General features: G+C 34.1%; 1 long non-coding RNA gene across 2 annotated transcripts in view; it reads left to right on the plus strand.

Moving 5' to 3' along the window:
* The window catches only part of LOC129532428 (uncharacterized), a 67,169-nt gene that overhangs the window by 34,619 nt on the left and 4,739 nt on the right, over window positions 1-27,811 (plus strand). The window contains exon 3 of one of the 2 annotated variants that reach the window (XR_008678157.2): window positions 18,515-18,880. The exons of the other annotated variant lie outside the window; for it this stretch is intronic. This is a non-coding gene — a long non-coding RNA (uncharacterized lncRNA). Of the gene's footprint in view, window positions 1-18,514; window positions 18,881-27,811 lie in introns of those variants that run through there. 2 annotated transcript variants of the gene reach the window in all.

Genomic DNA, 27,811 nt, shown 5'->3' on the forward strand with positions numbered 1-27,811 from the left:
CTAGAACTAGAAATACCATTTGACCCAGCCATCCCGAGAAACATTTGTAATAGCCTTAGCAAAGGTGACATAAAGCAAACCAGCATGGAACAAAGAAAACTGCAATTCAGCATTCTCTCCAGGTAAAGGTTAATTTTCTCCTCTGATTCTTCACAGTAAAATAGAATGTGATAATCAAGTACTAGTTTGGGAATCATAAAAATGGGGGATAATGCTATTTATTCTTCTGATAAATATATACCACAGTGCAAGTCTGTCAACATTTTCAGGTTAAATATTTTCTGTAAATGAAAAGAGCCTATTAAAATAATCATGGCTGAGGTTCTTTCCTGGACAAAAACTCTGTTATACTCTTTATTATTGTACTTTGCTTCTTTGTTGTCCATAAGCAAAGAAAATCTAAAAGCATGGTAAGCTGTTGGAGTCTTTAATATATTAAAGAGGTCTGAGTCAATCAAGTACAATATGCATTGTTTATCCTTGCATCTTGTATAAAACATGCTACTTAAAGCCTTACATTATCCAGCTTTATCCCAGAGAAGATTTGCTCCACTAACTCATTCAGGCTTCTGTTCCTCTGCAATACCTAGATCATCTCTGATTATGATATTTCATCAATATACACCCAATTTTTGAAGCTGTATTTGCAAAAGTCATTACAATGTAGCTGAGTTTAGAAAGTGAGATTTTAATTTTCAAAATTGATGTTAGAGTAAAATGAAGAATCACATGCTTTCTCTTAAAATGTCACATTGTGTCAAATAAAATAATTTTTTTTAATTAAGGGATATTATTGTTATAAGAGATAATAGACAAATGTCTCTTACAGATGAACCCCCTTAACTTGGGTGAAGATAATCTCCCCTCAAAAAGCTGGAACCATTCCACCCTCTCTTGAATATGTGCTCTGGTTAGTGACTGGCTTTGAAAGAGTAGAGTACAAAAAGGGGATGGGGTAAAAGGTTACCATGGTTCCAGGGGAGAAAGCTGGCAAACACTGCCTTAGACAGGTAATTGTTAGCATCATTAATGATGAGCCCTGTTGATAACATGTATTTCCATGTAATGTGCTAAATTTAGTACTTGACCCCATGGTCTTCCTCCCAAACCACATAACCCATATCTAATTACAAGAAAAAAAAATCAGAAAAATCCCAACTGAGTGACATTGTACAGAATACCTGACCAGTACAAATTAAAACTGCCAAGGTCATCAAGAACAAGGAAATTCTGAGAGACTGGTATAGCCAAGAGGAGCCTAAGGAGACATAATGATGAAAAATAATGTGTCCTAGAAGGAATTCTGGAACATAATGAAAACAGGAGGAAAAACTAGCAAAACTCTTGTAGAAAATGGCATATGGTTAATAGCAATACACCAAATTTGGCTACTTAGTTGTGACATAGGTACCAGAAAAGTTATATAAGATGTTGAAAAAATGAGAAACTGGTTAGGAAAATATGGGAACTTTGTACTGTCTTTGCAACTTTTCTATAAATCTAAAACTATTCTTAAATTAAAAGGTTATGAAAATCATAGATTAGTAGGTTAGGATTGTAATTGTTTTATAGATTCATTCACTCAGCAAATATTGAATACTTGCATTTACACACACACATATAAATTTGATTCTTCTCTTAAAACCCATTGTTTATTGATATTAAGCCTATATTTTATAGTAGTAATTAATTGGATATAATAATGGTTTTTATTTTAGATAGGACCAGGGCCGTCTAGTTCACCAGAGTTCCCCCCAATCCATTTATCTCATTTGTAACCTATAATCTGAGTAAAGAGACAATATGTTAAAATAAAAGTTGTAATAAAATATAAATAAAGCCAAGTATCATAAAAACCATAAAAGAGTGATGTCATGTGAATAAATAAATACTAACTTCTTCAAATTTCAATATTCTGATTGTGTTGAGTTTATTCTTCAAAGAAAGTTCATTCTCTGATATGAATAAAAGGGTGGCAGGAAGATACATGGGAATAGAGCAGGATAGACTAAGATGATAACAAGTAGAAGAGCTTGGGAATTAGGAAGCTAGCTACAGCTAAGTCATAATAATACTTTTGAATCTTGGCATATCACCAGAATCATCTGAGAATTTGTAAAAAAAAAAAATAAAAAAATACATAGATTCTCTAGGCCATCGTTTCTTAAAGTGAAGTCCCATCACTAGCAGTGCTGGCATCACTGGGGATGTTTGAGAAATGCAAATTCTTGAGCCCCATTTCAAGCCAACTGAATAAAAAACTCTGGAGATGAAACCCAGAAATGTGTGTTATCACAAATACTTTAGGTAATTCTTATTTCAGGCTAAAATAGGAAAACCACTTTCCAATAGATTTCCTTTAGGTTTTTTTTTTTTTTTTTTTTTGAGACAGAGTCTGTCTCTGTCTCCCAGGCTAGCGTGCAGTGGCACGATCTCGGCTCACTGCAAGCTCCCCCTCCCGGGTTCACGCCATTCTCCTGCCTCAGCCTCCCCAGCAGCTGTGACTACAGGCACGCGCCACCACGCCCGGCTAATTTTTGTATTTTTAGTAGAGACGGGGTTTCCCCGTGTTAGCCAGGATGGTCTCGATCTCATGACCTTGTGATCCGCCCGCCTCGGCCTCCCAAAGTGCTGGGATTACAGGCATGAGCCACCGCGCCCGGCCTGCTTTAGTTATCTTAAACAGCATTACATTTTATTTACCATTCAGGGTGAATCTGATGAAGATTGTGGGAAACACTGCCTATTTAAAGATGAAAATACTGTGGAGATATATGCGCACCCAGTGTCCTACTGGTTAACCCAGAAAATGTAACGATTTTACCTTTGATTATTCAATGAGTTTACTTTTGATTGTGATTAAAGAACAAGAAAGCATACCTACCTACAGTGTTAATCACTTGATGTTGATTCTGGAGTACTCTGGTCAATGGCTACCTCTATATACTTCCATTTTAAAAAATTACCTCATATTTTTGGCATTGTGCTAATGGTTTTGTTTAATTCATAGTGACATTTACAGGGCCAGCATTATTATTTCCATTTGAGAATTGAGAAAAATAAGAATGAGAGAGTTTAAATGACCTGATGAACTTGCGTTTTAGAAATAAGCTTATTGTGTTCTTCACTCTACAACCTTGGCTCTTTCAATCATTCAATCCAGCTCTGTTTTAACACATCAGACATTTGCTAGTCACTGGAAAACGTGTTTGGGCTGCAAGATAAGACCAAAAAATGAATGAAACAAGGATATTTTTACTATAACTCAAATTATAGTCTGCTGTTGTATTCTAATAATTTTAATAATCATATATATTGGGAGTTTTTTTACCGCATGAATTTCCAAATTCAGATATTATAGAAATGACAATCTACTTTTAAATCCAAGACAGGATCAGACCATCTTTTCTGTGGTTGCTTCTCCTTTAGCATACAAATCTGGGTTAGTTGGCCTGTGATTGATCAGAGATAATTTAGAAATTATAGTAATGATTTTTCAGTCATGTAAAGAAATCACCATTTTTTTGTAAGTGAACTGGCATTCTTTCATTTCTTATGTCATCTAGTGTGTGAACAAAAAATAATATATTTGGGCAAATGTAAATACTAGTTTTGGAAAATATGTATTGAAACTACAACCTGACAACAATTTGTACCGTGGAAGAGGAAAAACTTATCCCCTTAGGTTCTGTAGCTGGGTCTAAAAACTAAACTAATATAGGACAGATTAAGAAGAGAAAATAATACAAATTTTATAGAATATTTTTAAGTGCTCAGCAGAGTCATCACAAGAAAAATGGAAAACCAGAGAAGCAGTTAAGACTGATAACATATATATTTTTAACAACAACAAGAAAAAAATGGTAACTTTGTGTGGAGGTGTGAAAAGACACATGGATTTGGTCTAGAAGCAGTAAATTCTGGGAAAGAAACCAGAAAATATATGGAAAACTAATGAAAGATAAAGGTTGTTTTAGTAGGTTTGTTTGTACAGATACATTTGTGTATCTATTCCTAGTGTCTGGTGATGAGAATGTGCTCTTCCTGATACAGGGTGAGCATTTTCCTAGTGGGAAATTTTATGACCTGTTTTTAGTTAGAGGGGTCAGAGACCCCTTTCCTGCATCAGCTATTTTTCAAATGACTTCTCCTCAAAATAATCAATATTCCTAAGTGTCATATTGTTTTGGATCATGTTCTGAACTCCTTCACCTCCCCCGTCTGAAACTTCCCAAGAAATTTTACGAATTAAAAAGCTGAGTTGGTGGATGTGGAGAGGAGAAATAGGTTGGTAGCAGAGTAGTTAAAGATCCACAAAGGGACAAGAGAACACAGATTAGTATAAGAATAAATAAGCAGAAAAAGACCACAACAAAGCACATGTCTCCAAATCCCATTAAAGCAAACTCCCAAACTTGAGAATGGATAAATTCAATAAATTGGTTGAGCCTCATTAATCTGACAGAGTGTTTATCTTCTTTTGTTAAAAAGTGTGCATTAGACACTCTTTATCCTGCCCAATTCACTTGGAAGCAGCATTTTTTGACAATGATTGCACAATTTTCCCCTGTGCTTGAGGGGCAGTCAGTGTACCCAGGACATGACAATTTTGAAGTACAAGAGCATTCAACTTAAATTCTGATTAAAATGCTGCCAACATTCTCATAGTGGTATGAAATCTTGTTCTATTATCATGGAAATATTTCGGATTTTTTTTCACACCATAAATTCTAAAAGTTAGGAGTAAAGAAATAACATCCTCAACACTGAAAATTACTTAGAGTGGTGATATACAAGAGAGTTTTCTGTTCTGTCTCATCTATTACATTTATATGGCAATAACTTACAAACAAACGAGCCCAGGCTTGTAATTTGACTAGCATTGAAGGTGGAATACCAGATGAAGGAACCAAGTACCCAATTCCACATTGTTCTGACCATTTATGTAGGAGTGCTTTATATTCCTTGTCACGGCAGAAGATAAAATGACCAGTGTTGTTCATGGGCAAGGTCAGAGTGGAGCCTGCAATCCCACAGTCCAGTGTGCTTCAAAACCTTTGTTATTGCTCATGCTGGTATCTGCATTCTTTCACTTTCCATGTATTCCTGTCAGTTTGTAAGAGCAGAACAGGTTGTAAAATATCTGCTATAGGAAGCCTGAAGATTTTGGGAGCTATAATGCTGAGTTTTTCCACCTGACCAAGTAAATCCAGATTTTTTGGTCTACCTATATGTATTTTTTGTTGTTAGGTAACCTAATCAGAGAAGTGGCTGAGCTACCCCAGGTTGCTCAATGGTGGCCTAAGAACAAGTTGAAACATTTGGTGATCTGGCAAACATTGATTTCATAAAAGGTGGTGCTTGACCCACTTATAAACTGCATGGGGGATATGGGGATACCATCTGTGGAATCAAACCACGGTTGAATACAATATTGACTTGCTATGTCAGCTAGGAAGGGTCTTGTACCGCCCATGTCTGTTTTAAATGCAAAGAAAAAAATTTCCTTCTAATATTTTTACCTGAGCAAAGGACAATCCTTGAGCTTCCACAGTGGTTTTACTTCAGTCACTTAACTCACTTGAAGAGGTAGACTGACATTGTTTTCCTGATTGTGGATGCCATTCCCTTTTATTCATCTTCTGTAGTTGATCCACAAAGTGCTCACATTGACAGGAGCAAAAGCTAACTCAGGTTGTTTCTAGATGTTGATGTAACCAGCAATCTTATTGACTAGCTAGCATGGCCAGGGGTTGAAAAAGTGGGGTAAGGCAGTGTCAAGTCTGTGCCTGACTTGTTGAGAAGACAGTAAGGGTTAATAGAAGTAAGGCAAAGTTTGAAAGTGAGCCCATATTGAAGGATCAGAGGAAGAGTAGGATAGACTGAAAAAAAGCAATCTTCATTTGGTCTTTTAATAAGTGGACAACAAAGGAAGGTTTTATTTAAACAAAATAAATAAATACTTTTTGTTTTTTAGGATGGAGAGAGACTTCAAAAGAGGGAAATTTCTTGATCTGTGATTTTAGGAATAGCAGTCTGCTTTTTTATTTTTTTTGACTTCAGAGCCTGGGAATAGCTATGAGTAGTTGGCCATTCTTGCATTGCTATAAAGAAATACTCACATCTGGGCTTAATTTGGCTCACATTTCTGCACACTGTACCAAAGTGTGGTGCCAGTGTCTGCTTCCGGTGAGGGCCTCAGGAAGCTTACATTCATGACAGAAGGTGAAGAGGGAGCAGGTGTGTCACACAGCAAGTGTAGGAGCAAGAGAGAAGAGGGAGGAAGTGCCATATTATTTTAAATGGCTGGATCTTACATGAACTACCAGAACAAGAACTCATGCATTACTAAAGAGATGACACTAAACCATTCATGCGGGATCCACCTCCATGATCCAAATACCTCCCCCCAGGCCCCACAACCAGCATTGGGAATTGCGTTTCAAGATGAGATTTGGAGAGGACAAATAGCCAAACAACCATATAACTGTGGAAATTCCTATTTTGAGCTCACCTAAAAGGATGGTCTTCTAATTGCCCTGGTAGTAATTACCTTGGTCTAGTTTAGTGTGGCTTTTGTGAAACCAGGAGAATTTTTCTCTCATTTTGATGGCAGTGTTGGAGTCAGCAGTCCTTTGCAAAGCCCTTTTCAGTGTTTTCGGTACTGCGCAAGGTGACAATGTATGCTTTCTTCTAAAACCCTTTAGGCACGGCCAACCTCCTGCCTTAAAAGAATGGCAAGTTGATGGAGGCCACACATTTTTTTTTCACCTGTTGATAATGTTTCAAATATACCTGTTAGCTCTTATATACAGCTAGCCATAGTATCAAATTGTTCACTTAAGTCCCCATCGTGTTCTCTCAATTCAGGAATGGAGGTTTATAGATGCCAATAGGCATAGGGAGACTCAAAATTATTTTACAAGGGGTTTATCTGTGTGTGCTATTTGGAATATTACAGATTTTTATAAAGGCCAGGAGTACGGCTTCTGGCTATTTAAGTGTATTTGAGTCTAGATTTTTATATTCCATTTGCCATGGTGTTTGAGGATAGTACAGAATACCCAGTGTTAATGAGAACCCCAAAGTTATTGTAAGAAAGTAGTTTATTTGTGCCATAAAATGAAATATCTGATCTGATTCAATCCATGAAGAAATGCCCAAACGAGGAATAATCTAAGTTAATTTTCTTTACTATCGTAGTAGAATTAGTATAAGTAATCACCAAACAGTGAGAGGAACCTAAATATGGTGGTAAATCTATAAAATCCATCTGGGGTGGCTAGGAACAGCGTAGACCTTGGAGGATTCTCTGAGATTTGCTAATTTCCTTGAGAAATGTGAGATTTATAAGTAATGCTTTGGAAATAACTTGGTCATGAATATCATGATTTTGTGGATGTCAGGGTAGAACCAATTGTCTTTTAGTCCTTTGTATCCATTTGTCTTTTTCATACTGGTACAGTTGTTTGATAATTAATAAAATTAACCAGGGTTAAAGGTAGGCTTATAACTTGGGTGGAGAAAGTTTAAGGAAGTCTGTTTTCAATTTCATATTTAGTAGCCTTGTCGGTTCTGCTGCTCCTTAGACATACAGTATTAGTCTTCTTAGTATAGGCAGGTCAGTGAACAATATAGCAATTTTAGTAGGAAGGTCGCATGCAATCAGGCAGCAATTATATGCCCTTTGGCAATAAGAGTACCTTCAGAGGTTAAGAATTTGTGGAATTTCCAGACTGTGGCACCACATGACAGACTCCCAAAGCATATCTGGAGTCATTGTAAATAGTGGCAGCTTTGCCCTTTGGCAGTGTGCAATCTTTAATAAGAGATATGAGGTCAACAGCTCTAGCTGATTTTACAGTGGGCAAAGAGTATGCCTTAAGTGTTTCATGGGAGGAAACTATGGTATAGGCAGTTATGATGTTCCCCTACAAATTCCATTTACAGGAGCCATCACAAAATACAAATAAGTCTGGGTTGTCTAAGTAGATATTTAAGAGCTCCTCTGGTGGCTTTAAAATCATTTATATAGATGCAAGGTAATCATGTAGAATGAAGTGTAGCTAACCATCATCAGAGAAAGAAAAGTAACTGCATTTAAAGAGCTACAGTGACATAAGATGATGGAGATATTGGCTAATAGGGCCTATTCATCAGTGATCTGCTGCCATGTAGAGAGTTACTATGTCTTATGAACTTAGAAGAGAGCAAACACAGCATGGAGAACATAGAGGTGAATGGAAGTGTCTCATGTAAGAATACTGGCTTTGTCAATTAGGGCAGCACCTGCTGCTATCACACACAGGCATGGGGCATGCCTGATGCCACGGGTCTAATTGACATGAGAAATATGATACAGAACATGTATGAGAGGCAAAAGTTTTGCCCTGCAACAATCACATGAGTTTCATGACAATATAGGTGAAAAGGTTTGTCAAAATTAAGTAAACCACGATGCGGGCAATGCTAATTTTAAGACTTCAATGGATGTAATATGTCCCCAAAGGCCAGGGAATGAGGTGTCAAATAGTATCTGGGAGGAAGGCATATAAGCATTTAGCAAAGGCTGAAAAATTACTAATCCATTGACAACAACAGCCGGGTGCTCCTAGAAATTTTTGTAACTGCTTTTTTTGTTTGTTTTGAAGAGACAGATGGACAAAATTGACTCAAAGCATTTTGTGGGGAGGTTTTGAGTGCTTGCAGATATATCATAGTCTAATTAGGTTATAATCATTTATACACATTGAAATTTATAGTGGGAGATTTTATGGCTTTTTTCAGTTAGAACCTTTGGGAGAATGAGGGAGCCTAAAAGAGCACCCTGCTTAGTTTGGTTATAAAATAAGAGGTCAATAATATGTTGAAAAAGAATGGAGCTTTGGGTAAAGGTTACAGAGTCTGCGTTAGCTTTAAGGATTTGGAGAAATATTGAAGGGGACTTGCAATATCCCTGGAGCATCCAAGTCCATGTTAATTGTCTTTTTCTAAACATAAATGCAAAGAGGAATCACTAGTCAGGTGCAATATAATTGAAAAGACACCTGAGCAGGGGTCAATTACTGTAAAGCCGACTGTGTTAGCAGAAATTGAGGTAAGAATAGTGGTTGGATTAGGCACTATGAGAAATTACAAAAGGGTTTATGATTCTTGGATGTTGTGCAATCAATCGATTTGGTTTTCTTCCAAATAAAACCTTTATTTTTCTGCTGACAAGATTAGGGTATTGCAAAGTGAGTGAGTAAAGAGCAGCCTACAGTAAGACAGTCTATTATACATTCACTTCCTCATTATGTGTCTCAAGAAAGGGAGTATTTCTCTATTAAGGAGGAAGGTTTATTGCATATTCTTACTCTGACCCACTTACAAAATATCACAAGAAATTTGTGATATCATGTTCTCAATTTTTAAAATATCATTTAAAACTCTCTTAATGAAATGTCTAAAGCTATATTTATAACAAAGTGTTTTCTAAATTTTGAAAGATATATTTAATATCATTTTGAATTATAAAGTGAGGTCCAGGTCGGGCGCGGTGACTCACGTCTGTAATCCCAGCACGTTGGGAGGCTGAGGCGGGCGTATCACGAGGTCCGGAGATCGAGATCATCCTGGCTAACAGGGTGAAACCCCATCTCTACTAAAAAATACAAAAAATTAGCCAGGCATGGTGGTGGGCACCTGTAATCCCAGAACTTTGGGAGGCTGAGACGGGCGGATCACTAGGTCAAGAGATCGAGACCATCTTGGCTAACACGGTGAAAACCCGTCTCTATTAAAAATACAAAAAATTAGCTGGCTGTGGTGGCGGGTGCCTGTAGTCCCAGCTGAGGCAGGCCGAGGCAGGCCGAGGCAGGAGAATGGCGTGAACCTGGGAGGCGGAGCTTGCAGTGAGCCGATATTGTGCCACTGCACTCCAGCCTGGGCGACAGAGCGAGACTCCATCTCAAATAATAATAATAATAATAATAATAATAATAATAATAATAATATAAATAAAAAATAAAAAAGTGAGGTCAAATTGTAGACACTCTCATTCATAGGAAATTTACAAATGGTGGATCGTTATCTATACAGCCATAGTGTATTTAATCAATACTCTTATACACATTTCTATGGGCATGTATGTTTAATATAAATTACTTGATGCTTCCAAGTTGTTTATCATAGTGGTTATGCCAATGCCTAAGAGTTTTGGTTTCTTAACATCCTTGCCAATATTTGCTTTTTAATAGTTTGCTAATTTTATGTACATAAAATGACAATTAGTTTCGATATGAATTATCCTGATGATTTGTAAGCTTGAGCAGCTTTCCCACATTTATTCACCACGCATGTATCATATTCTCAGGATTGTTATTCTATTGGTTAATAGTAGAAACTCTATAGTCATACACACGAGGTATAGACCCCCAGTTGCACATTAGCTTTATAAACTTGAGGATATCACTTAAATTCTCTGTTCTTAAGTTTCCTCATCTGTAAAATGAGGATAGTAATAATGCCTGTATCACAGGGATATTCTGAGGTCATAAAGCATTCAGAATAGAGTCTAGTACAAAATCACCACTTAAAATGTTAGTTATGATTATATTCCTACACGTTGGAAGAGCTTTTTATTTTCAATTAATAACACTTCTTATACAAGTTAATGTATAAGTCAATAAAGCATTCTTAGTTATAGAAAGTGAAAACATTTTGTCATATTCTGTGGACTTTATATTTACATGTTACATAGTTTCTATTCTGTAGAAAAAATTTCTAATTTAGTCATATATCGGCTTTTGTGCTTAATTTCAGAATTTTTTTTTTCAAAATTTCAGGGTATAATGAGAATTTCATGTTTTTCTGCTAAAAGTGAAAAAATGATTTATTTTTTGTCCAGATTATGTAAACGAGATAAGGCATTTACAAATAAATGGCAAAGTATTCTTGAATTATTATAAAAACTCGAACTTTCTCAAAATTTTGCAATGTATTTTCTGAAATGTAGGTAATTTATATGTATAAGCATGGGTATGTGTTCTGCCCATTCTGTCCACTAGTCAATTTATCTCTTGCTTTGTCATTACCATGTTATTGACTTGACAATTGCTATCTAGTTAAGAGTCACCATCTCTGATCACATCATTGCTTTCTTTCTTCAAAACTATCTTGAGTATTGTTGGACCTTTGATGTTCCATGTCAGTTTTCAAATTGGCTTCCAATTCCTACTGCCAAATTTACATAGGATTGGTAATTTCATTAGCTTAGATGTTATAGATTTTTAGGGAAAAAAAAGACACCATTATGATATTATCTTCCCTTCCATAACCAAAGAATTTTCTCCTTGTATTCAATTGTTTATTCCCCAGCAATATTTAGTAATATTCATAGAATTTATATGTAGTATTTTTGGTTAAGTTTACTCATAGTTTATTTCTAATTTTGTTGGTAATACACATGGATTTTTAAAATGTTGTTCTTGCACCTGATAGCTTTATGTAAAACTGCAGACTGTGAGGAAATCATATTATATGTAAGAAAATAATTTTCACTTTTTCCCCACATTGTATATCCTTTCCCCCTCTTTTTCTTGATGTATTACAATGCACTATAAGCCTAGTGTAATTTTAGGTATAGTTGGTAATAAAAGCCACAGGTCCGGTCTGAAAAGCATAAAATACTCCAGATAGAATTTAATATATGTACTTTGTGAGGGTTTAAAAATTAGCTGTTGAGTACAGTGTTCACTTCTTGGGTGATGGGTACACTAAAAGCCCAGCCTTTACCATTAAGTAATATACGTATGTAAGAAATCTGCACATATACCCTGTAAATCCATAAAAAAAAATAGGAACAGGAGAGTTTTTTTTAACATATTGGAAATTCTCAAGTAAGGAAGGAAAAAGGAGCCTGTCTAGAAGGTGCAAAAAAATAATTAGATAACACCTAGATATCAGAAACTTCTACTGGTCCAGGACTAAAATTCAAGAGGCTGCACCTGCAGTTGCTCTGTTGGAGACAGTTATAGTCTGTTCTGGATTTACCATAAAATTATTTTCTTAACTAGGGCTTGAATTGATACCTATGCTCAGAATGCTAGGGTCTGAAATAACCTTCTCCTTGCTGTTCATAACTACCACAAACAGTTGCTAGTAGCCATTAGGAGGGGAAATTTCCTCTTTTCTTCCTGCCTTCTGATCTCCAACGACTGTTTCCATTAGGCAGAACTTAGGAAGTTCACTGGCAAGGGATTCTGGGAACTGTAATTTGTAGGTCTGAAACCCAGTAATACAGAGAAAAGTATATAGATAAGCTCCTTAAACTGAATGACAATTGATAATTTATTTATGACTTTGTTTTCAGGGTAAGGATATTCTCTTCTCTTCTGAGTTTATTATAAATCTCTTTAAGTCATGGATACATGGTGAATTGTAACAAACACTGACTTTTTTTCTATAAATCTTCAGATAATCAATTTTATTCTAAATTAATGTCCATATGATACATTACTTGAACAGATATTCTGATGTTACAACACCTTTTAACTCCTTAAATAAATTCACTTGGTAATGATGTATCATTTTTATACAATACTTTATTTGATTTGTCAATATTTTAATTTGTAATTGTGCATATAGTTCAAAATTGAGACTAGTATATAAGTTATTTTTCTTTCACCAGTTTTCTCCCATGTGTGGATTAACAATTTGCTAGCATGCTAAAATACATTGGGATTCTTCCCCTATGTTATTATTCTCTGAAGTAGTTTTATCACACAGAAATATATATTTATTAAATTTTATGAATGGTATTTAAATTCTATGATCTCCATTATAATCAGTGAAATATTTGATGACCAAGTTAATTTCTTTAATCTTTTTGTTGTTTTACATATATATTATATGTGTTTATATATATGATATGTGTGTGTATATGTGATATGTAATGACGTACCATATATATACACACATACCTATGTTATATATGTGCACATAGAGATATATAATTTCCTCTTTAAAATGTCTTCTAATGCCTTGTCTATCATATTTATCAAAGAAAGAGGTTTTGTTTGTTGATCCAATCTGTTCCTTTTGTGATGTATTCTATATTATTTATTTATGCTATATTTTTATTATCACTGACATCTACTATATTTAGTTTTACTTTTTGTCTTTGTTACTATTTTTAGTATATTCTTAGTTTATTATTTGTATTTCTTGTGTGTCTATGTGTGCTATTTAGAGCCTTTAAAGCTCCAAGTTGTCTGCTTAATACTGATTTAGGTATGTCCCACGATTTTTGATATGTAGCATATCCACTACCTTCCATCTAAACCCAGAAGTAACGCAGCATTACATTTTAATTTTTTAAGTATAGGGTTACCATCCCCTACTATATTTGTTGTTTAATTAATTTAAATGCAATATAGAAAATGTGACCTGTATTATATATTCTCTTTAATATTTTATTTTATGATAGTTTGAAAATATATTTCTGGTTCTTATTTAAAATACCTCATGTGTTGCTTGTTTACATATGTATATATATTTATCTATGGTGAATGTATAATCCAATTTTCCTTCAATAATGACTTATTGAGTAAACTCCTGTATTCAAAATGTTTAGGTTCCTTTTGAAGGGATATTTTGTACCCTATGTTATTATATTTTAAGGTTGGTTTCCAATCTCCCTCTGTCTCTTCTCTCACCCCTGCCCCTCTATGATTTTGCATCTTCCCTACAACCCCAGCTTCCATCTCTTCCATGTACCCCGGACATTACATATTCCAGTTGGAGATCCATAGCAGAGGATAGTATGGCTCAGCTTCTGGCCAAGAGCCTGTTTCTGTTTCTCCTCATTTGGCCCAGCAGTTTGCTAGAGGCTGTAGCTTTGCCTCTTTCAATAAGCAGCTAAGAGTTATCCATTAATCAGACTCTGAGACTCAAGCCTGGCTTCAGGTCACTCATCTTGAATGAAACACATTTTTGTCCCGCTGCTTATCTCTGATCCTAGAGTCCTCTCCTAGTTCCAATGCTAGTCCCCATGGTATGTCTGTCTGTCTTGTTCCATTTGTTCATGTTTGTGTTTTTGTTTGCTTTTTTTTCTAGTCCACATTGATATTTGAATTATTTGTTCATCTAACCATTCATTGTTATTTAGGTAGCTATCGACCAAATAGGTCATTAGGGTTTTAACTTACTGTATTTTTGCACCAGAATTTTTTTGTATTATTTTTATAGTATTGTTTTTCTGCCACATTTTAGTATACTGGATATTGCAAATCATGATAATGTCATTCTGGAGAGATTCATCTACATATAAAAAGTTTTGGATTTAAAGTTTGAATGATTAACCTGGAATTAAAATAATGGCATGATCAAAATCTAAATTCTTTTTTTTTTTTTTTTTTTGAGATAGGGTCTCCCGTTGCCCAGTGATTCTCCTACCTCAGCCTCCCCAGTAGTGGAACTACAGGTGTTCACTACCACAGCCAGCTAGTGTTTTGTATTTTTCTTTAGAAGAGATGGGGTTTCACCATGTTTCCCAGGCTGGTCTTGAACTCCTGGACTCAAGCAACCTGCCTGCCTCGGCCTCCCAGCGTGCTGGGATTACAGGTGTAAGCCACCGTTCCTAGCCCTAAAATGTAAATTCTAAGATATTATGTTATTTTAGATAGCCTTGAATATAGGATTTCTTTGTTATAATTCTCAACTTACATCTTGGAGAGATCCTTACATAAATATCTAAACTGTATTTTTTCCCTGATGATTTTCATATTTTGCAAGATGTCTGTATTACTTTCTTCTTATCAACTATACATAATTTTGAAATTTATCATAAGGTCCTAGAAAAATTTAGTGAGAATGTGAGGAATTCACTCGAATCTAAAGAATATCTTTTTATATATATATACTTTCTCTATATATACTTTATATATATAATAATATATAAATATACATATATAATACATATGTAATATATATTACATATATAGTATATATTATATATACTCTCTATATATACTTTATATATAGAGTATATATATTATATATATTATATATAAAATATATATAAAGTATATATAGAGAGACAGTGTATATATATAAAGTATATATATAGAGAACATATATATATTCTTTAGATTTGAGTGAATTCCTCTCTATATATACTTTATATATATTATATATGATATATATACTTAATATATATAATATATATAATATATACATACTTTATATATATATTATATATATACTTTCTTGTGTCTCTAATTGTCCAAATATAGTGACACCACACTCTTTCATACATAATAATTTTAATCCTGAAGATTATAGTAGTTATCTTTATTCTCATATTAAATATCATAGTTGTAAAAGCCATTGTCATGAGGTTTATAGTGACTTGAGGTCCGTTTGAAGATCCTTAGATAAGAAATGATGCTGAATGTGAACTTGGCTCATTGATTACAAGGGATATGAAAAATGTGAATTTAAACGTGTCTTAAAGACAAATGTGGAATTTTGAACTTTCTTAAGTTAAAGCATCAATTGACCAGTAGAATTCATTGCACAAAATTAATATACTACTTTTGAAGCCCTGCTTTGATTACCTTGGATACTACCCTACAACTTATATTATCAGCTTACTTCTTGCTATGTATCAAAAATGGACAGAATGTCACAACTTCTATTATATTTTTGAAAATGAAAAAAAAATCTTTGAATTGAAAATGAAAAATATTGATGATACAACTTTAACCCTATTTTTTTGTTTCAGTAAGTCAGCATTTCCTTTAGTAAACAAGAATAAATTCCTGTTCTGCAAATCTTAATGAATATGTATTTTAACTAGATTTAAAATCCTGACCAGTATGTAAACAAAAGATGTTATCATTACATAAATGGTTACATAAGTAGTGTTGATTATGCTGGGTTAGCATCATAAATTCTTCCTTTCATTTTGCTTGTATGTGAATGTGTGACAAGTTTCAAAGAGTACCAGATCAGAGAGGATTTTAAAATCTTCATTTTTACCCAGAATTAACAGATAGTGTGAACTAGAGCGTGTATCTATTTTCTCATCTAAGAAACGAACAACTACATTAAATATTACTTGTCTCTTTCTGCTTTATATGTTCTATGTGTGTCTAAGCCTACTTCTGAATAAGAAAAAAAAGATTCAAAACAATGATGTATTGGTGAATGCAATATATTTTCATAGAAGCCCAGCGTAGAGAAGTATGAAATGATGAAATAAAGAGGGGAATGGATTTTTAACTATCTCTTTAAATTAGCAGTAAGACTCTAGATATAACAATGGTTTTAGAAATCAGAATATAATATTGCAGAATGCACTTCTGACTGGAAGGCACATGACAGCAACAGTTGTGAATAAAATTCCTACACAGTCTACTACGTTACAAAAGAATAACAGAAAATACTGCTAGAATTGCAAAATCTGTCTGCTCTAGTTAGAATTACAACCTAATTTAAATGAGTCCAGTGAACCTACAGAAGAAAGAATCCATTTTCATCAAAGTGGATTCAGCTTGTGGCATGCTGTGTGTGGTTGTGGCCGGAGTCAGAGCCCACTGGGACTGGCAGCCCCTGCCATCAGTGTCTGTCATGGAGCAGACATTTCTCTCTTTGTATTATCAACCAGCTCCAGGCTCCTGGGCCGGTCAGACCGCAGTGAAACGCTGACAGTGAACTGTTGCACAGAGAGACCTGTAAGAGGCTCTCACTCTGTATTTAAAGAGCCCAGGAGCTGCAGGAAGACAGTGTTCCTGCCTCTTCTAAGTGGCATGTATGAAGAGACACCTGATTTAGCAGCTCTGACAGCTCACAGGAAACTTGACCCAGACAGAAACAGAATGTGAAATAACAGGAGCTCTCATCCTTGAATTTAAAAAAGAGGAGTGGGGGACTAAGAATTCTGAGTGTCCCTGGTCGCAAGGCTTTGTTTGGTGAGTTAAATGCACACTTTCATTTAACTTACCAAAACACCATGTATGCTTTTAGAATTTAAATATTGCATCATTAATCATGTAGTAAATAGGTAGTTGTGAAGAAAAAAAAACTTTTATCATAGGAACTGAAGCAGCAATTAAAACACAGCCATAAAAACTGTACCCTAGAATTCTGCGACTTAGTTTCAAAATTTGTTTTGACCACTTAGCTGCGATGAGAACTTTGACAAGTTTTTAAAATTTTCTGTTCCTCTGTTTTCTTCATCTGAAAATATGCAGATAATGCTCATATTTTGTTGTAAGATTCAAATAAGATCCTCTTAATTGCTTAGTCAAGTATCTAATGTTTAGTAATGGCTCAGAAAATATTTAAAGTTATTTTCCATTTGTCATCAAAATCTATGCTCATTCTAAAATGTCACTTGACCTCCTGTATTTGAGTGTGCTGGTCATAATATCCATTGAAATATGCTTTTCAATGCTTCTATAATCTGCATATTTATGTATTTGTGGAAACCCAGTTTTACCTCTACTGATTAAGAGGTACTATTTGATGAGTTTTAAGTAATTCATTATTAAAAATGGAAAAATTAATATGTAGCTTTATAGTATCAGGAATTGTGACTAAAGAGCAACAAAGATACAGAAAATACTTTGTAAAAGTAAGAAAGATATGAGCTTTAAAAAAGTACAGAAACAGATTAAATGCTTCAAAAAAAGATATATTTGTGTGTCAATAGCTGGAATGACTCACAGGTACCTTGAACTTAATGTATTGAAAAAAAAAAGAACCAATATACTTCCCCATTTATACTGCAACTTGGCTCTTCAGTCTATTTTGTAATGGATTAATAGCCTATTAATATTAATCATCTGTTCTTATTGGAACCAAATCTTTGTGAATTACACAGCATTAGAAAAATATGTTTGAAAATGTTTGAAAAATATATTTAAACGTTTTCATACATTGAAAGTTTTTGTTCAACAATATTTAACTAATGCTTACCATGAGCATTCACTTTTTTTAACTTTATAAATAACGTTGAACAAAAAGCAATTATTCTTCCCATAAGGAGTGTACAGTCATTGCAGAAAAAAGCAGATCTACACATAATACAATGAAAAATTCTAAACACAGTAACAATACAAAACAAAGCCAAAAAAGAAGCAGTGTAGATAACTGGAGATTCAAGAAAAACATGCAAGCATTATTTCTGCAGTCGGTAATACAGCTTCCCAAGATAATTACATTGAGATCATTCACATCTCCCCCAGTTCTTCAGACCCCTGTTCCAATGTTGCCTTCTCAAGTAATCCATGTAAAATTTTAACACTCCTCCAATGAGAAGAGGGTTGGGCCTACGTTATTAATTTTTCACACTAATGAGATAATTTTTACTAATTATTAATTATAAATATGCATTATATAACATGGTATAAATTTTAATAAATAACCTGGTTATTATTACTTATAAATAATTTGATTTATTATTAATACATATCAACAGCTGGTCTACTGCATGTTAACATATACATTTTTTTCTATCATAAACTAGAATGAAGATCTGAAAAGGCAGAGATTATCTCCTCTTTAATGCTGTATCCCAAAGCCTAGAAGAACCAGAGACTTACTAGCTATCCAATAAATATTGTTGAGTAAACAAATGACAGACATTTGCATGCAGGCCTCAAAAATAAGGAGCAGCTGAAGTGATAGAGGTAGAATGAGGTAATAAATTATTAGCAAAGAGAGCGGAGTATTTACAGGCAGCGATATACTAATGAACCTGAAAATTTGGAGAATATTTGGAAAAATAAAAGAGCTTGCATCCCTGGAATGCAATGAAAAGAAAAGTGCTCAAAAGGTGATAATATACACTGTCAATTTGTTCACTGCTTTTTTGGAATGTTTGAAATTTATTGTAAGTAGATCATTTATCCATTAGAGTGACTAAGTGTTTTAAGAGTATAGTTCTATAATCCCATTCAATTAGCTTTTATTTAATGGGTTCCTTCTGGTGGTGGACATTTGAGTTGTTTACAGTTATTAAGAATAAAACTACTATAAACATATATCAACAAGTCTGTGTGTGTACCTATATTACATTACTCTGGGATAATGAAATTGTAAAATAGTTGAGTCATACAATAAATATACTATATTTCTAAATTTATAAGAAATTTCCATAAAGTTCCCTAAAATAATCTCATTCCACATTTCTACCAGCATTATGTTAGGACTCCACTTTTTTCCCATGCTCAGCAAACTTGGTAATTTTAGAATTTCTAGCTGGTGTGTAGTTACACATCATTATGGTTTTAATATGCATTTTCTTAATGAGTAATGATGTGTTTATGCTTATTGGTTATTCATATATTTTCTTTTGTGAACTGTCTAAACAATTTTTTGCATATTTTAAGAGAAATGCGTATCTTCTATTACTGAGTTTTAACTGTTCTTCATACTACCTAAACAGAGGTTTCTTTCAATCTTTGGCAATAAATCTGTGTGTGAATTAGAGAGAGTATTTGAAGTTCGGGACATTTTTATCTCTTGCTTCACAATTAATTCCCCCTGGGCTCCCTTGATTTTGCCTTGCACATGTATATAGTTTTCCAGATAGTCAGGGATGCATGAGGAGTTAGAGAGGCTTTCTATGCCTCTCTAATTTCAAAGATTCCACTAATTTTTTGGCACAATTATCACTGACTCAACCAAGATGCTAATTCCAGGGCAGCACAGTCATGGGTTTCCTCATTGTTTCTTACAGACTGTGCTTTATTTTCTGACAATGTCACCAGGCATGGGTATTTACCTTCTGCTGAAAATCAAATCTGCCCTCTTAGCAGTGAAGCTGCTTTTTATCCTTTTCCAGCCCCACTATAGTAATATTAACAAATCAAACTTGGCAGGGTAGAGGTTTTGGGTTAAGGGAAGGGTAAATGGAATGGCTTCAGGCAAGAAGCCTACAGATTCCCACTGTTTTCCCCATTATTCAACAGTTTTTCTTGAATAAACACTTACCAACTTGTAACTTTGTACAATTCCAGGGATGTAAAATTGTGGAGGTTTTCTTGGCAATATTTGCCAGTTTTTAACTTGTATTCTTGGATGGGGGGAGACAATTTGCCAATATCTACTGTCTACTATAGCTAGAAATTAAAAGTCTATTTGATGTGTTTGATGCTATTTTAAATATTATTTTAAACTTTCTTTTTTGTTGTTGTTACTTTTATTAATGCTATTTAGAAATGCCATTAATTTTTAATAATTTAATATCAAGTAAGGTTGTTTAATTTAGTTTTTCATGCTAATATTTCTTTTGTAGGCTTTTCTAGATTGTGTACTTGCACAGTCATATGACCATGAGTAATGGCAAGTTTATTTCACTTTATTCAATCTCATTCATTTCCTTTTCTTGCATTTTAGACCATTTAACTTATCAAGTATGACTTTGAATTGAATTAGTGACAGCAAGTATCTTTGTCACATTTTTGTTCTTAGAGGGAAATAATTAATACATTATATCAAATTAAGAATGCCTTATTAGGGGAGTGTGAGGAAGATGGTGGATAGGAGACAGGGCTAATATACAACTTCCACTTGAACAGAAAGAACAATGTGTGGAGACTCACACCATGAACTTTTGCTTGAAGAACCACTGCAGTAATATACCAGAAAAAAAACAAAACAAAACAAAAGAATTCACAAATCCTTTGAAAAAAGTGGCATACTGCTGCAAGTTTCATGAGACAGGAGAAAAATGTGAGTTCTAAAAGTGTGAGGGGGGAATCTACCTTTGAACACACATCCTCACTGGGAATCTAAAAATCCACATCATTGGAGAAGGATTTAATCTGTAATAGAGCTCAAGTGAATATAAAGAGCTGCACAAAATACAAAAGTAGAAGCAGCAGTGGGAAGAGTATTATAGTCATTCCCAGTCTCCAGCTTGAGACCAGGAAAGCCATCTCTGACTATACCTCACATGGACCCTCAGGGAAGGCAGCCAGCAGAATTAAAAAAAGGGTTCCAGGATAAAAGAAGTTTCCAACTGAAATTTGTAACAATTTCTACGGGGCACAATTTTTCTTGAGAAGAATCTGGGGCATGAATGGGAATTACTTCAGATATGAATATAGGAGCCTCTGCCATCAGATCTGCCCAGTGTGGGCAGATGGGGAGGGTCAAGGCCTGAAATCCACGCTTGCTTTCTTAGTGGTGAAGCTTAAGGCCTGGGGCAAGGTCTAAGCAGGGGACTGCAGGAGCAAGACCAGCCTCGCCAACTGCGTGGGAACTGGGTGAGGACCTTTGCTCCTGGCTATCCCCCAGTTCTCTGGAAAACTATATGACACAGCAGAGACAGCCATAATCCCATCTGGAACATACCCCATTGGCCTGAGAACTGCCCCCATAAGAGTGGCTGCAACAAGCCCCACTCAAGAAGAGTCTGAACCCAGACCCACCCAACCCTGCTACCATCTGATAGCCCTGGTAGCCAAACACAAAAGACATAAACTCTTTGGAGCTTTATGGCCCTGCCCATCACCTGAGAAACCAGATTACTTACCCTAACCAACTTAGTGCAAGTTTACATCCCTCTAATACTACCACAGCTGGTGCTCTCTTGAAGGCACCACTTCCTGGCAGGAGACCAACCAACTCAGGCCATCACAGCAATGCATGACAGAATAACGCTGCTCCCAGGAAAGAGAAAACAACAGCTAGTTCCACTGCCTGCAAAATCCTGGCTAACCAGAGGTCCCGAGTTTGTCCAGGTGACAACGTCACTGCTAGCATAACCAGCTTTTGAAAAAGCCAGCATGCTTAACATTTCTACAACCAAGAATTCTCACAGAGTCTACTTCACTCTCCCGACACTTCCACCAGAGCAGGTGCTGATAACCACAGCTGGGAGACCTGAAGATGGATCACATCACAGGACTCTGCAGACATTCCCCAGCACCAGCCCAGAGTCTGATAACCCTGCTGGGTGGTCAGACCCAGAAAAGCAATAACAATCACTGCAGTCTGTCTCTCAGGAAGCGCCATTCCTAGAGGAAGGGGTAGAGCAACATATCAAGGGATCCCCCCTTGGGACAAAAGAATCTGAAGAGCAGGCTTTGAGTTCCAGATCTTTCTGCTGAAATAGTCTACCCAAATGAGAAGAAAATAGAAAAGTAATTCTGGTAATGTGACAAAACAGGGTCCTATAACACCCCTAAAAGATCACACTAGCTCCCCAGCAATGGATCCAAACCAAGAAGAAATATCTGAATTGCCAGATATATATAGAAAGTTGATTATTAAGCTACTCAAGCAGATACCAGAGAAAGGTTAAAAAAGCAACTTAAAGAAATTAAGAGAAATACAGGATATGGATGAAAAATCCTCCAGAGAAATAGATATCATAAAGAAAAAACAATCACAACTTCTGGAGATAAAAGACACACTTAGAGAAATGTAAAGTGGACTGGGAAGTTTCGACAATAAGCTAGAACAAGAAGAAGAAAGAGCTTCAGAACTCAAAGACAAAGCTTCTGAATTAACCCAGTCAGATGAAGACAAAGAAAAAGGAATCCCCCCCTCCCACCAAAAAAAAAAGAACAAAGTCCCCAAGAAATTTGGCATTATGTGAAATGGCCAACCCTAAGAATAATTGGTTTTCCTGAAGAAGAAGATAAATCTAAGATTTCTGTAAGTTTGGAAAACTTACTTGAAGAAATAATAGACGAAAACTTTCCTGGTCTTGCTAGAGAGATAGACATCTAAATATAAGAAACTCACGGAACACCTGGAGAATTTACCACAAAAAGATCATCACCTTAGCACACAGTCCTCAGGTTATCTAATGTCAAAATGAAGGAAAGAATTTTAAGAGCAGTGAGAAAAAAGCATCAGTTTACCTGATTAACAGCGGATTTATCAGCAGAAAACTTACAAGCCAGAAGGGATTGGGGTCCTATATTTAGCCTCCTGAAACAAAATAATTGCCAATTAAGAATTTTTTTTCCAGCAAAATTAGCTTTATAAATGAAGGAGCAATAGTCTTTTTAAGACAAACGAATGCTGAGACAATTTGCCACTATCAAGCCAGTGCTACGATAACTGCTAAAAGGAGTTCTAAATCTTAAAACAAAACCATAAAATACACCAAAATAGAACCTCTTTAACCATAAATCTCACATGTTCTATAAAACAATAACACAATGAAAAAAATTAAAAAAACAAGATATTAAAGCAACAATTAACATGATTAATAGAACAGTGCCTCACATCTCAATACTAGCATTAAATGTAAATGGCTTAAATGCTCCACTTAAAAAATACAGAATGGTAGAATGGATGAAAATCCACCAACCAAGTATCTGCTAACTTCCAGAGTCTCACCTAACACATAAGGACTCACACAAATTTAAGGTAAAGGCATGGTAAAAGATATTCCATATAAATGGAAACCTAAAGTAAGCAGGAGTAACTACTCTTATATCAGTCGAAACAGACTTTAAGGCAACAACGGTAAAAAAGATGAAGAGAGACATTATATAGTGATAAAAACATTAGTTCAACAGGAAAATATCACAATTCTAAACATGTATGCATTCACAATTCTAAACGTATGCATGTAACACTGGAGTCCACAAATTTTAAAACAATCACTAGTGGAGTTAAGAAATCAGATAGCAAAACAATAGTAGTGTGGAACATCAATACTCCACTGACAGCACTAGACATTTCATCAAGTCAAATTTAACAAAAAACAATGGACTTAAACTACACCCTTGAAAAAAATGGACTCAACAGATATTTCCAGAACATTCTACCCAACAACTGAAGACTACACATGCTTTTCATCAGCACATGGAACATTCTCCAAGATAGGCCGGATGATAGGTCACAAAACAAGTCTCAAAATTTAAGAAAACTGAAAATATGTCAAGTATCCTCTCAGACTGTAGTGGAATAAAAGTGGAAATTTACTCCAAAGGAAACCCTGAAAACTGTACAAATACATGAATATTAAACAATGTACTCTTGAATGATCTTTGGATCAACAATAAAATCAAGATGAAAATGTAAAAATTCTTTAAACTGAATAAGAGTGACACAACTTATCACAACCTCTGGGATATAGAAAAAGCAGTGCTAGCCTACATCAAAGAAACTGAAAGAGCACAAATAGATAACCTAAAGTCACACCTCAAGGAACTAGAGAAACAAGAACAAACCAAACCCAAACCCAGCAGAAGAAAAGAAATAACAAAAATCAGAGTAGAACTAAATGAAATTGAAACAAAATAATACAAAATATAAATGAAACAAAAAGCTGGTTCTTCAAAAAGAAAAATAAAATTCATAAACAACAGCATATAAAAAAGATAATATGCCAGGATCGAGTGAGTTTCGTATCAGGGATGCAGGGTTGGTTTAACATATGCAAGTCAATAAATGTAATACATTAGATAAACAATTAAAAACAAAAACCATATGATCATCTCAATAGATGCAGAAAAAGCATTTAGTGAAATCCAGCATCCCTTTATGATTAAAACATCCAGCAAAATTGGCATTGAAAGAACTTACCTCAAGGTTAATAAAAGCCATTCATGGCAAACCCATGGCCAACATTATGCTGAATGAAGATAAGTTGAAAGCGTTACACCTGAAAAATGGAAGAAAACAAGTATGCCCTGTTTCACTACACCTATTCAACATAGACCTGGAAGGCCTAGCAATAGCAGTCACATAAGGGAAAGAAATAAAGGGCATCCAAATTGGCAAAGAGGAAGTTAAATTGTCACTGTTTACTAATGATAAGATCATACTGAGAAAAATCCTAAAGAGTCCTCCCAAAGGCTCCTAAATCTGATAAATAAATTCAGTAAAGTTTCAGGATACAAAATCAATGTACACAAATCAGTAGCACTGCTATACATCAACAACAATCAAGCTCAGAATCAAATCAAGAAGTCATTCCCTTTACAACAGCTGCAAAAAATAAAATAAAATACTTAGGAATATACCCAAGCAAGGAAGAAAACTACAAAACATTGCTGAAAAAAATAATCGATGACACAAACAAGTGGAAACACATCCCATGCCCATGGATGGGTAGAATCAATATTGTGAAAATGACCACACTGTCAAAAACAATCTAAAGATTCAACGCAATTCCCATAAAACTACCATCATCACTCTTTACAGACATAGAAAAAAACAGTCTTAAAATTCATATGGAACATAAAAAAAAAGAACCCTCATAGCCAAAGCCAGACTAAGCCAGAACAAATCTGGAGGAATTGCATTACCCAACTTCAAATATACTGCAAGGCTATAGTTACCAAAACAGCATGGTACTGGTATATAAATTGGCACATAGACCAATGGAACAGAAAGGATAACCAAGAAATAAAGCCAAATTTAGCCAAAGGATCTTCAATGAAGGAAACAATACCATAAAGTGGGTGCTGGCATAATTGGCAAGCCACATGTAGAAGAATGAAACTGGATCCTCATCTCCCACCTTACCAAAAATCTACTCAAGATGGATCAAAGACTTAAATCTAAGATCTAAATCCATAAAAATTCTAGAAGATAACATCAGAAAAACCCCTATAGACATTGGCTTAGGCAGAGACTTCATGACCAAGAACCCAAAAGCAAGTACCACAAAAACAAAAATAAATAGTGTACATCCTCATTGTCTTCATGTTAAGTAGGCTGAGCAGAAGAGGAACAGAAGGGGATTGGTCCTCCTATATCAAAGGTGGCAGAGATGGAAGAAAACTTATGTATAATGGGACTTGTGCAGTTCAAGTTTGTGTTGTTCAAGGATCAACTAAATATTATTTTGGTAATTAAATTTATGTTGAGTTTTATAGAATGATTCTCTCATATCAGTAGTCATATTTTTTCTTTGATTGTATTAATGTGTATATTTATTTTGTTGTTTTTATTGAAATAAGATTGCATTACTCAGTTAAGTCATACTTGTTTATGAAGTATTGAATATCTCGTAATTTTATGTATTTGATTCTTTATTATGTTTTAAATTTCAGATTCTATATTTGTGAGAGAAATGGTCCTGTTATCATCTTTTTATTGTGTACCTTTATTAGAGTTTTGGTATCAAGATTATATGGGTCTCATAAAATAGTTGAAAAATTGTAATACATGGAAGAGTTATTAAAAACTACTACAATTTTTTTTTCTCTTAAATGAATGGCTGAATTCAACCAACAAAACCATGTGGGCCTAGAGATTTTTTTGTGGGAAGGTTTTCAACTGAAAGTTTATTTTGCTTATTGGGTATGGACTATAGTGGATTTGTGTTTATTCTTGTGTTCATTTGGTAAGTTCTGTTTTATTATGAATTTTTATCTTTTTCATCCAAGTGTATTTAATAAGCTTTTTCATAGTATCTTCATTATCTGTTTAACATTTGACCCATAGTTGATACTTCAGTGTCTACTAAGGAAGTTATTGATATACACTAATCTGAATATAACATTTCAGATTAATAACAAGTTCTTAAAAAAAATGAAAGGCAAAAAATATACTGAAAAGTCTTGCTATTCTGAGATATAATCATATATGTAACTAAATCTTCAATTTTTCAAATTTTCCTATAAAATTTTACATGTTTTAATTTCTAAGATAATTGAGGCACTTTGGCTTTTGGCATCTTAAATCAAAGTTTATATGAAAAAAGAATGGCTTCTAAAAGATATTATTTATGTTTAGAACATTTTGATTTTAGCTTTAGCAAAATAACTATTTTATTAAATATCATATTTGATAGTTAATAATAATTATAGTTTATTAATAACTATCTTATTTTATCTAATTTAATTTCTCACCTTTTATTGTTACTTTATAAGAACATTTTAATTAATTAGAATGTTTTTATTGCTTGGAATCAACAGTTGTTTATAGTTTGTTAAAAAATTGAAAATATGAGCACATTTTGCATTGAATCACTGATGAATCATTAAAATTATAATGCTCCTAAATCATAGTATTATTACAAGAATTTATAAAGCAATTAGACATTATAGGTATTTCATATATATTATATATATTATATATTATATATATTATATATTATATATTATATATTATATATATTATATATTATATATATTATATATTATATATATTATATATTATATATTATATATATTATATATTATATATATTATATATTATATATTATATATATTATATATTATATATTATATATATTATATAATATATTATATATAATGTATTATATATATTATGTATTATATATTATGTATATAATATATTATATATGATGTATATTATATGTAATATTTTCCACCTCAAGTGAGTATTCTGAAATAGGATCTTATTAATATTCAGATTAACCCAGGAAACTGAGTCTCAGCAGATTCTAACAGAATGGAGGAGCTATTAACCAAGATATGTTAGTAAAACCTTTGAGAATATCCAAGCTCATTACCCCCATGTAATGTATACTTCATAATTAATAGAGGCCAAAAGAGAGTGGTTTGAGATGGTGATACACCCTGTAGAATAGGCTCATTCTCTTCCTATGTGGTTTTCTCTTGTACACCAGCTTTGAAACACAAGTAATTAATTTTTTTTTACCTCACTTCAGCAAAGTCACAAACTAGTATGAAAAGTCAGAAATTTTCTGTGTTTCCCAAAGATAGCTAAAACTATAATTGTGCAATCTTTGAATGACAACACTACATTCCAAATCCTATTTTATTTTCAGTATAATATGGAAAGAAAAATCTACTTTTATTAATAATTATTTGCATCTCAATGTATTCATGAATAAGCAGACTACTCCATATTAATA

This window comes from Gorilla gorilla, chromosome 2 (assembly GCF_029281585.2).
Source record: "Gorilla gorilla gorilla isolate KB3781 chromosome 2, NHGRI_mGorGor1-v2.1_pri, whole genome shotgun sequence".
Taxonomy (NCBI): Eukaryota; Metazoa; Chordata; class Mammalia; order Primates; family Hominidae; genus Gorilla; species Gorilla gorilla.